The sequence below is a fragment of the Triticum urartu genome, chromosome 2A, assembly GCF_056163025.1.
Source record: "Triticum urartu cultivar PI428250 chromosome 2A, HENAU_Tu73, whole genome shotgun sequence".
NCBI classification, from domain to species: Eukaryota; Viridiplantae; Streptophyta; class Magnoliopsida; order Poales; family Poaceae; genus Triticum; species Triticum urartu.
The window spans coordinates 420,554,154-420,567,077 of NC_141874.1; positions in this window are offsets into that span (position 1 = coordinate 420,554,154).

Consider the following 12,924-nt stretch of genomic DNA (forward strand, 5'->3'; position numbering starts at 1 on the left):
AAAGAGGGTTGACCAGAAGTTTCAACTTAAGAACTCCGGTTCGCAAAAAGAATCAAATCAAACGGAGCAACGAAACTCAAATGGCGAAAGAAAGAAGCTTCATTTACTAATATGAAACTAGGTCAAATTTTATAGTAGCCAAAAACTTGTTTGAGTTGGTTAAACGGAAATAGGGTTTCGGGACGAAACTCTAGGCGCTTGAATCGCCTAATTCGGACTTACGAGCGAAAAGATAAACAGAAACTAAGATCGGATCAGAAATTGCGATTAGAAAAATCGCGGAATAAATCCGATAAAAGAAAACTCACAAGCAGACTAATGAACGAGCGTTCGTTAGCTGTAACTAACGGGCGAAAACTGTTCGTTAAAACGAATGTACGGACAAACGTTCGCTAACTAGAAGAACCGAGAAAAACCGGCGAATCCGAAAAAACGGAACTAGGGTTTAAAAAAAACGGAACGGTTTTTAGAAAAAAAACAGGCGGTGGAAACCGGGTGCTACCTCCGGTGAGGGGGCTCCGGCGAGGCGGGGCAGCAGCGGGGCGGCGGCTCGCGGCGGCGGCAGCGCTCGGCGGCGGCGGCGCGGGGCTGCGGCGGCTAGCGCGGGCGGCGGCGGCGGCGGGGCTGGCGGCGGTGGCGGTGTGGTGTTGGGGGCGGGGGTGGCGGCTTATATAATGGGGGCGAGGGCGGTGACTTGGAGGAAGGGGCAAGGCGCGGCGGAGGCGGAGTCCAACTCGGACTCCGGTCCGAGTGGCGGTGGCGGCGGTGCCCGTGCGCGCAGGAGGCGGCGGCGGCGGGGCTGCGGGCCTGGCTCGGCTGGGCCTTAGGCCCAGTCGGGCGCGGGAACCTTTTTTTTAAATAATTTCGCCGGCCGAAAAAAAATCCTAGAAAAATAAAATAAAAATCTAAAAATGCCAAAATAATTTTTCACCGTCTAAATAAAATATTTAGAACAAGATGAACATTTTCTTAGCCCTAAAATGCAATTTTGAAAAACGTGCAATTTTTCTAATGCAAACAAAATTGCAATAAAAATCCAAATAAAACAAATATTTGATTTTAATATTTTTCCTCCAATAATTCAATTATCTTGGAGAAGTCATATTATCTCCTCTCATAATTTTTTTTGTATGAAATATTTTTGGAGAGAAAATAATTAAAACCAAAAATCCTCGTTTCAAAATTTGATAAAAATCAAATTTGAAAACCGGGAAATCCTCAACTCTCTCCGAGGGTCCTTGAGTTGCTTAGGATTTTTGAGGATCGCGAGACGAAATACGAATAAAATATTATATGCATGGATGACTATGTATAACATTCCAAATTTGAAAATTTGGGATGTTACAGCCAAGTACTAGTACATAATAAAAGCATCAAACAAACATATATCTATGTCCTATGGTAGCAATGGAATCTTAAATTAGAACAGTTGTTCTTCAGGTTTAGGCACTTGTTCTATATGAACAGAGTATAGTAAGACGCAAGAATATAATACTTAAAAATAGAAAATGAGCTCATAGACCTTACCACATTCTTGGTTCGGGGCCAGTACAGAACAAGGCGTTCCCAGTCATCGTCCAGTAAATGTGTCTCAGGAGAACGTAAGGGAATTTCATGAGTTTCTTTGCCGGTGAAGTATGTTTTCTTCAGGTAATTCCGATACTTCCACCAAGCATTCTTGAAGATGGCAGAGGTATTAGCACAGGTTACCTCATCCTGAGTATCCAAATCGGTCCTTATCTATAGAGAAAAATGGGAAAATTTGTTGTATTACAACCATCATGGAGGTAGGATGTATGGGACGAAGCAAAGTAATTGCCATGAATAACATTACTTACACATAACTCCTGGACAAACACCTGCAACTGGCATTTTCCTTCATCTTCAGTATAATATTTCCAAGATGGGAAGATACGCACATACGATTTAACAACATCAAATGCTATAGATGCTAAACTACGACTAGCTGGTTGTGCTTCCTCCAGAGGAATAGGCGTACTAACTGGTGGAGTTGGGGTTCGCCATGATAGTACTGGCCCTTTGGGAACTGGAGCTGCCTTACTAACTGCTCTTGTTTGGGAGCTCTGTGGTGGAGATGGTGTTGTGTCAACATGAACTGGGTTACTATCGGCTGGGGTTGGGGTTAGATTGGGTGAAGCTGGTTCTCTGTCCATCGTAGTAGGGGTACAATCTACGAGAGTTTGGGTTATGTGTGGTAGGGCTGGTTCTTGTGCATGTACAACCGGGGTGCTATCTCCACCAAGAGGTAGCACTGTTTTATTTGAAGACTGTGTTTTTAGTCCACTAGATACTGGCATCACCCGCTCCAATTCAAATGGCTGATAAACAGGAAACATAGTTGAATGTATAGACATTGTATGAGAGATAGATGCAATATATAGTGTGGAAAAAAGAGGGCATGAAATAGTTGACATGTATATTGTTTAACTAAATTGGATAGCATGACATAATTTCACATATATGATGTCTATCTAAACTAGATAGCATAGCATAACATAATTCAAAGATATGATGAATAACTAAACAGGATCGCATGACATAATTCACCTACATGTTATCTAAGTAATCAGGATCGCATCATTTAATTCACATATGTGATTTATATGCTAAATAGAGGGCATTCGATATGATATCTGAACTAAGAACATGGTGCTGAATATTGTGTATATGATGTCTAAACTATGCAATGCAAGACACCGTATGCATGATATGAGCAGTATAACTGTGCCAAGTTAGAGCATACACCTCAGTGGCGGAATAGGACTGGTCATCTGTCTCTGAATCCATCTCTGAGGAGCTATCGGGACCCAACAAGAGATCTGCTTCGACAGGTAGCACTGTCTGCTCTAAAGGCCTTGTTTTCACTCCAGATTTTTCCATCTCCCACCCAAATGGCTGATTCACAGGAAGAGTAGTTTAATGTACAAACATTGTCGACAAATGGAAATGTAATGAAGAAAAGGATGGGCAAGATATCATTCAAATATATGATGCCTGGTTAAACAGGATGGCATTGCACATTTCATATATATTATGGCTGGCTAAAAGACATGAGACTGCATAATTCCCATATATGATATAGAAACTAAACAGGTGGCATTATAGAACATGTCTAAACTAAGCAGATGGCATATATGATGTCAAAAGTTAGCACTGGAAGGCAACATATGCATGATATGACTAACATCTTCATGCCAAGGTAGAGCAAACACCTTCGGGGTAAATAGGAGTGGTCAGCGGCATCCGAATCCGCCTCAGAACAGATATCTTCCTCTGGATTACAATCTGGAGAGGGGTGGGGAGGGTTTGCCATTGAACCCACCATGGAGCGATGTCTGCATGACATTGTATTGCCGCGCAAAACTCTTCTCTTTTTCTCTACATGTTCAGCATGACTGTGTACAATATCTGACATGCATACAAAAAAATATGGTGAGATTATGTAAGGAGAGCATGCAGAAATTTAGAGTGATGGTAACAACCAGTGGACCGATGTTTTACCGTTGAACCAAAACAGCCCTAATGGATCGACGTGAATGTATAGTAATAAGTGATGCAATAAGTGTACAACCTCTTTGCCGTAGCCGTGTCGACCTCAGCATCATTGGGTTGGACACTGAAGCAGTTGAGGCAGAGGTGGCTGTCAGAGGTGTGGAGGAAGATCTGAGGAATCTGTAGACGGCGTCCAGGGCACTGCTCTGTTGTGATGGATCGTTCTGTCGTTGGAGTAGCTCCGGTGAGCCGTAAGACGTCAAGGCTGAAGCAGCACAAGACAGACATCATCAATCTCAAGTGGGATTCTAATAGCATCTCCAATAGATGATGTAAAATGGATGTAAAATTAACATCACCAAAAACCACCTGACTACAACAGATGAGGTAAAAACTATTGACTCTGAACTTAACTGTCGAAACTGAAATTTACTGTGGAATATGAATGCTACTATCGAAACTGAACGTAATGGTAGCAGAGAGGCACTTGACATGTAGTTTAGGGAGGGCCTGCAGTTCATTTTCAACCTGCACCCCCCTGAGCCGCCAGCCACCACCGGCCGAACTGCCGGCCCCAGCGCCGCCTCGCGCCCCGAAACAACTCGCCACCGCCACCCCGGCCAGCCCTCTAGGCCCCCACCCCCACCCTGAACCCTAAGATAGATAGTGGGGTACCTCTCCGGCGAGCCCCCGTCCCCGCTGTGGGTGGTTCTTCCTTAACTCCGGCGAGCCCCCCAACCCCTGAAAATCGACTGACCCAAAAGTCGATTCAGTCGACTGAAGTGTGGCTTAATCGGAGCAGAGCAGCAGCACGAGCGAGGGGGAGAGCAGCAGCAGCTGGGCGAGCGAGCGATCGAGCGAGAGCCGGAGCAGCAGCAGCAGATCCGGCTGGTATGGACGCCGCTGCCGAAGGGGCCTCGCACTGGGGGAGAGCTGCCGTGGAGATGTCACCCGCGGCGCTGGCTTCAAGGTAGCCGCTCCATGGGGTGCGGGATGAAGCAGCATCGGCGCCGGGAGGTCGAGTTAAGGAGAAGGTGCGATGCGATGAGTGTACAACCTCTTTGGTGGCGCCGAGTAGGCCTCGGCTTCGTCCGAGGAGTCAGTGAGGATGCTGCGGTTCCGGTGGAGCAGGTTAAGGCGGCGCTGTGGGGATGGAGCAGCCGCGATAGACGAGGCGATCGTCGGAGCAGCTCCTTGGAGGTGGAGGACAGGGCGGCTGAACCGGCGAGACGGCGAGATGGACGACGGATCCTCATCCGGGGAGGTGGACGAGGGACGTCGAGCTGTTGCGGTGGACGACGTCGTCGGGGAAGAGGCTCCGGCTAGGCAGCGGTGATGTGGCGGACAGAGGAGGGTGGGGTTTCGCGGCTGGAGCGGAGAGGTTATGGCGGCCTGGGATTTCGAATGGCGAAAAGGGGGCGATGGGAGGGGGAGAAGCATGACTTAGGAACGCGCTTGTCCAAAATGTAGGGTGTGTTACAAAAGTACCCCCCACCGATTTGAACTAGCGGCCCTTTCGGCTCAGGGTTAGAAGGGGGATTTCGCGTGTCAGGATTTGGCAGCTGGAGGGAGTTTTCGCGTGCGTTGTAATTTCGGGATAGCAAGGCGCGGGTTGTGAAGGCGCCAGTTTTGGGAGCACGATATCTGAATTTTCAGGATATAACAAGACGCGGGTTAAATTTTAGGGACAAGCCTAACGTGTAGTAATATTGTACTTGTACGTACCAAATCAATTCGCACTTCCCTCAACCAAAAAGAAAACGAAAAAATAAAACTATTCACACCACACAAAGAGAGAGTCTTGCCCCGTTTTACTATACAAATGCTATTCAAAGTTACTCCCTCCTTCCATCTATATAGGGCCTAATGCATTTTTCGATGCTAACTTTGACCAAATATTAGAGCAATGATATATGACATGCAACTTACACAAAGCACACCATTAAATTCGTCTGTGAAAGGTTCTTTCAATGATATAATTTTCACATTGTGCATGTCATGTACTATTAATCTTGTCAATAGTGAAAGGCGGTCTTAAAAATCTCATTATGCCCTATATAGATGGAAGGAGGGAGTTTGAATCCATGTTATGTCCGATTAAATTTTTTCGCTTGCTGTATAATGCATGTAACCTACTCATACCAACATTTTAGTGCATTCCAAATGTCTATACTACCGCTGCAATTCGAACTAAATTTGAATTTGTTTCTCTATTTCAATAAGAATCTACAATCATGATTGTTGCCAACTTCAACCATCATAGTTTCCTTGCTATCCGCCAGATATAAATCAGACGGCCTATAATGCAGGATGGCAGGCACACCATCATCAAAAACTCCGTTTTTTATAAGAGTAGAGATAAAATATATTAAATGTAGTATACCATGTTCATAACCACACCATGTGTATCACCGTTATATATATTCACACATCCGTCGGTTTGAAACACTATGATAAATTCTTCAAATATCTGAATTCGCTTTTTATAATGAAGTATATATGATCTCTATTCGTCTTTTACACCCACACAACCCTCTTATCTTTGTAGCTAGTGCTAACTTTCTCTTGTGCATGCACACACCCGCATCCCTCTCACCCTCCCTCAGCATTCTCTAGCTCCAAAGCGCAAATTCGTCTTTTCACTTTAGGTCGTTCACCCACGGTGTGTGTAGGCCCCCCAGCTCCTTCTTTACGGCACACATCGATCGATATGCCTCTCTAGCCAGGTGTGCCTAGCACAAACACAAGCTTCCCCTATTCTCTTTTCACCGTCCATGCCTCACTCCCACCACTCTTTTCATCGTTCTCGTACTCGCACACTCCTCCCCCTCGATATAGTATGCCTCTCGTACCACCTCCTACATGCATCCCTCTCTCTCTATCCTTCTCCTCGTGCCTCATTTGCTTCTAACACACACATGCATATATACCGATCGATCTCCCAACATATACCTAGATCAACTTTAACTACCCCCCCATCGATCGACGTACCCCACAAGTTATGTCTCTCCTTTCTCTTACAAAGGGTGATTGATCTTCCTATGTAGTTACGTCTGCTTACCACAGCCTCATCGTCCCCACTCATCATTCGTGCATGCCTCCTGACCCGTCTCTCACACGCACATGCACAGACAACAAGCAGCCATCTCCTCTCTTATTGATATTGCGGGCGTGCCCTCCGTTTGTCTAGCAAGCCTATCCCACCATTTGTTAGAAGCAACTCCACTACCACCCCCTCCAACACTCTAGCTCTGTCTCTCTCCCAACCTTATTCGTCTCCTGCACATATGCATGGATGCCGATCGATCTCCCTTGATACATGAGGCAGATCGATCTCCTTAATACATGAGGTAGGGCCTCTCTCCTCCTCCACACATATACCAGCCATTGTACCTCTATAGTTAATTGGGCCTCCCTCTTCCCCCACCACACACCGATAGTCGAGTGCTGCAGGTAGGTATCCATGCCACAGAGACAAACTGCACATGTCCCATCTCACGTTCCAGTAGGCCAACCACTCTATATCTTTGACGTGGGCACACACAAATTCGATGGCAGTCTTTATCGATCGCGCACGCGCACACACACACATCATCCCTCTCTTCGATTCTATGGACACCTCAAGCCGATGATACCTCCACTCTCTTCTCGTGGATCGCCCCCTCTATATATATGTTATATCCAGGACTCTATTTCACACACATTGCATATGTTAAATTTTTTGATTGACCCCCCCACCCACAAAAAAAACTCTCAAGAACCCACACACTATATCTCTCTAGGTTTGTATCTCTCTCACACAACCCCACGTAGGTGGTGTACGTATACAAGAAGAGAATAGGTGCACCGTGCACGTACTCACGCTTCGTGCCCAGCCACACCCGCGTGGGTACATGGTGGAGCTCATTTCTTAACGAAATGGCAGTCCACGTGCTAATTTGAACGCCTATAGCAGTTGTTTACCTAGGGGGGTCGTGTACCACGCGTGCACGAAACAAAGTTCGACTTGACGCGTTGCCGCGTTATTTTTAAATAAAGTTATAGCGCTCAATGGCACGTACACAGAATATAAAACGATTTTTATGGAGGAAAAGGTAGTCCGCTCTTCAGAGTATCTCACACAAGGCTCCATTGGCCTCTCTCTCTCTCACCGCTGGTCACTGATCCGGCTGCATCCCGTCCGCCGGGGGAAAGGGAGTGCGGTGGCCTCTCTCTCTCTCACCGTTGGTCACTGATCTGGCCGCATCCCGTCCGCCGGGGGAAAGGGAGTGCGGTGGCCTCTCTCTCTCTCTCGCCGTTGGTCACTGATCCGGCCGCATCCCATCCGCCAGGGGAAAGGGAGGAAGTACATCGTTTCTCCGTTCGACGGTGCTAAGGCAGCACGTCCTGATCTGCGGTACACGTCGTTCTATCTGACCAAGCTCCAGCGCGGCAGGGCCTACGCCACCTGCTCGCAGATTCCGCCCACCGCCGCTCACCTAGTTACATCCCGACGACCTCCAGGTATCCCCTCCGGCCTTGCTCCACTGCCCTTTTTCCCACGTCGCTGCATGTGGATCTTCCATAGTTCTTTGCCCAAAACGTAGCTCGTCCGGCGTACTTTCCATATTGCATTCTCGTCCTCACACCGTTTTAGACAAACACAACCGTGTTGTTATCTTCCCTTAGGACAAGGAATATACTTCTTTTTTGTCATCGCATGTGTCATCAACTGTTATTGGCTAGTAATTGTTTCCTTTCTACCTCTTTTTTGCAAACAGGGCTATCCATTTCACGTCGTTGCTATTGCGACCTTTTGGTGAAATGCACAAATCACTTTTTTCTTAAGAGTGTTTTGTGCAGTTGTACTAAAATGTCACATGGGAAACATCTCTACATTTCAGTGCGACTGCACAAAGGGAGATTGGTTTTGCTCTATCCTCCTCATCCAACTCTGAGCCTAATCTTCTCCAACTAGTTAGTCTTAAGAGAGACTGCAAAGGTGACCGGCTTCTATTTGTGTGTTTATTGTTTCATTAGCGGTCCTCTATTATTGTAATCACACTTGATATCTTTGGAACAGGGATGCTCAGCTCTATTTTAGTGGAACTGCACAAAATGATCGGAATGTTGCATGCTCCAGACAGCTACTTTTTTTCCCAACATGCCTTGTTGACTTAGACAGAGCTGGGGGGACGTTGCTGCTAATGAAAGCATGGATCAATTTTAATTTAACATCTTCTCACAACTTTGTCTTCAGTTGTGATGTAACTATTAGCTCTGATCTGCTAATAATTGACATGCATTAGCAAGGAAGTTAGTCTTTTATTGTTTCCGAAAGAGCATCGATGGCAAGACACATGAAACAAAAGCTGAAAGCTCACACCATTGTACAATTTCATGTCGCTGGAAAATTATTTGTATAGTACGTCAATTATGTAAACAAATGATGGAAGCTTGATAGCATTGCCAGAAGCCTCTTCATCAGCCGGGTCCATGTGCCATGCACAAAATTATACTCCTTCGTTCCTAAATATTTGTCTTTTTACAAATTTCAAATGGGCATATTTTAGGGTGTAGATTCACTCATTTTGCTTCGTATGTGTACTCCCTCCGTTCCTAAATATTCTATTCGTCTTAACAGAGATTTCAACAAGTGACTACATACGGAGCAAAATGAGTGAATCTACACTCTAAAATATGTCCATATACATCCGTATGTGCCAGTCCATTTGAAATCTCTAAAAAGACATATATTTGAGTAGTCACTCGTTCAAATCTCTAGAAAGACAAATACTCCGGAGTATATTTAAGAACCGAGGGGGTAGTGCACAACCGCATGGGAGACTCAGCCCGGTCGTTGCGCCGCATTAATAGTGAGTAATGAGCAGTCAAATCATAGGCCCCAACTTTCCCACTGTAAGTTGCTCTGAAGAAGCAACCATCAATACGCTCTTCTTTGAATCTGCTCCTACTACTCCATCCGTCACTTTTTATACAACACACTTCAGAAAAAAAGAGAAAAAAATCTGTGGGACCAAGGCAACTAGCGATCGGCCAGAAAAATAGCATTGGTAGTTATAGCACGGCGTCTATTACTAGAGGGAATAATGCGTACACACATGCATGCAATGCTTCCACCCCGGGTACACACATGCATGCACTCCGTAGTAGTACAGTACATGGAGAGAAAATTGTGGACTTGATTGCGGTTACCACGCCCTAATTAATTGAGCATTAAACCAAATGCGTCTAAAGTCTCTCTGATGGTGGAAATGCATTGAGATAAATGCATCATAATGAAGCACGCCCTGTAAACTGTGACGAAGGGTGGAGTAGTATGAATGTGCAAAACCAAGTACGCGTACTACTGCGCTTGGCTCTTTGCCCCTTCGTGATCTCGAACAATGATGGTACTCCGCATGTTGGGTACTACAGTGTATGCCTCTGACAATCTGACACCGAATGGACTGATGCATGTCCATCGGGGGTAGGTTGCATTAGTCAAAAGGCGTAAGCGAGCTTCACCTTGTCCTGCAAGCTTCTCCTTGTTCTGCGAGTTGACGGGACACACCAAAAAGTAGTGCTAGTCCATACTCCCTCCTTTCCGGTTAATATGGCTTAATCTTTTTTGCTGGTAAATGAGAGAGCTTTATTCATATATAAGCATTCTTAGGACGATCAGCCAAGACACTGGTCACTAGGAAGCAAGGTACCCCGCAAAAAAAGAAGTAGGAAGCGAGGTGTTTCATCAAGCCAGCTCTCGACCACATTCAAAGTGTAGCAAGCACGGTTCACACGAAGATGCGCCGCAAGGTTTGCTGACCTGTTTACATGCTGAATAACAAAAAAAGAGGAAATATTACTGAGCGCTACTATTTGTAACAGGATATGAGCCAGAATTAAGCGAGAATTGTGGCGAGTGTTCCATGCAATCAACTTCCATTATCACATGCGAGAACCCTCGAAGAGAACCAAATGTGTTGAAGATTGCTTTATCACATTTTAAAATTATAATAAGAGTGCAGACGCTCCTCCATCCGGTTCCTAGTACTATTATAGTACGTACCTTTATGGATTATAGTAGTAGTACTAGTAAACTTTGTGCTTGGCTGAAGTCGAACAATAATAGCACTAGTAGTATAGTGTAAGCTTCTGGCAATCTGACACCGAATTAACTATTGCACATCCACCGCCTAAGTGAGGGAGAGCTTGCATTAGTCAAAAATTTCTCCTTGTCCTGCGAGCCACCGCGCGCAAGCTTCTCCCGTCCTGCAACCTTCTCCTCGTTCAGCAAGTTGACGGGACACAACAAAGTAATGCTAGTCCATGCTGCCTCCTCTCCGGTTAATATGGCTTAATTTCAAACGAGATAAATACACTGTCTGTCACTGTATATTTGTAAAAATACGGCCAGTGGACTTCATAATACGCTCATTGCGCTCAATATATATATTTTCCGGTGTTCATACGGTCACTAGCTCACCCTGACTGAGTATCTGTGTGCATGGACGTGTAGGTTGAGCACTTGAGCGTGACCGTGTGTGTTCCGTCATGTGCTCGGACATGCATGCATTAGGGCGTCGCACACGTTTTTGCGTCCATGTGTATGTGTGACTGTTGCATACACGTAGGGGGAGTACGTGTAGGGGCCACTAAGGAGCAGTCAAATCACATAGTAAGTTAGTCGGAAGAAGCAACCATCATTTCACTCTTGAATGACACGTACGCAATATAAAATGGTTGATATGGAGAGAAAAAGAAAACCACTATATATACACTAGCAGGAGCCTAAGCTACAAGCCTGCTTGCTTAGGGTGCTCTCTTCACAAGCATAGAGCGACGGGCCTGATCCCGCAGCTGGGGGAAGGGAACAATGTTCTGCGTAGACACGGTCGGCATCGGCGAGGGAGAAAACCCACAATCGGTGCGTCCCAATCGGGGGTCACCGCGGTATGGGCCGATGCCGGGTCCCAACCGCCCTTCTAGCTATAGCCCGACGTCCCAGGTAGTACATCTTCCTTTTGGAGCCGGCTTGCTCCACCGCCGTAGCTCCATCTCCATGTCGATCTTTCTCTACTTCTACCGGCTTCTATTTGTGATGAGTTTATGTCTCATGAACTAGTGCCAGTACTATTATTCTAATCACACTTCTTCAATATCTTTGCCATCAGGGATGCTCAGGTCGATTTTAGTGGAACTGCACAAAATCATCGTATGATCCGAGGGTGCCAGCCGTCTTTCCTTCCCGACATGGAAAGTGCTATGGAACAAGAGGTACCAGAAGGTGGAGAACCAAAGAGTGCTGCTTCTATTGTTGCTTTCATTCTCACTAAAGAATCTCCCTCTAGCACATTCCTTCGACAGGTTATACCTGGCCAGGAAATTAAATCATGTTTAGGGTTTAGGGTTTAAGTCGTAGTGACCCCATCAGTAGTTTTTCTATAGTACATGCTCCCACAACTTTTTTCTTTAGTTGTGAAGTAAATATTGGCTATGATCTGTGAATCATTGAGATGCATCAGCATGCGTGTTAGTTTTCCTTTGTATTTGATGGAATGTTGTAATGTGGCAACCTTGGAATAGGAATGAAAATGGAAAAGTTTCCATTTTTCCGGAGAAAAAATGGAAACGGAGAGAAACCAACGTTTCGTTTCGTTGGATCGCGCCATCGAGCAAAACCAACATTTAAATCACGCCTGTCGTGTTTGTGTCTCACCCTCCTCCACGGCTCGACCCGACACGGTCGCTCGGCATGCCACTCACCGCAAACCGAGTAGTATACCATAACTTTCCTGCCTGCTTGTCGATGGATCGCGCCATGGAGTACTAGCACTACTAGAAGAGATTGACGAGTTGGGGGAGGACAGCTAGCTGTAGCACGGCTCCCAAGAACTTACTACTGGAAGAGATCGCGCATGTTGTAGCCGGCTATTGCGACCTTTGAACGCGGAGCAGCCACGTACACCCGGAAGTGGCGCGGGCGATGCTCTCTCGGCCGGCGCACCGCAATCAATGCCGGTGCCAGTGAGAGGTCTTGTCCACTCTGGCCGGGCATGAATGCGGCACTGACCGTTTCGGGCGGGAAGCACACGTGGGTGATGAAGAGGGTTCCGGTTGGTCAGGACCGGTCGTGGCAGCGGTCTGGACGTGCGCAAACAAGAGATGATGTACGTTAATATTTCTGCGTATATAATTAACAATGTAAATAATGTGCCAGCTGGACAAATATGATTGGCGATGGAGCTGGAAATGGAATTTTACGTAAACACAGGTATGCATGTCTATGTCTATGTGTGTGTGCGTGACGACTCTCGCGACCTGGAAGCGGGGGCGTGTTTTTGATCGAGTTTTCTTTCTTGGTACATTAGAAAATCAGTTTGTCTAATTCACATCTAGATGTTATTTAAGGATATCACATCTAAGCTCCCA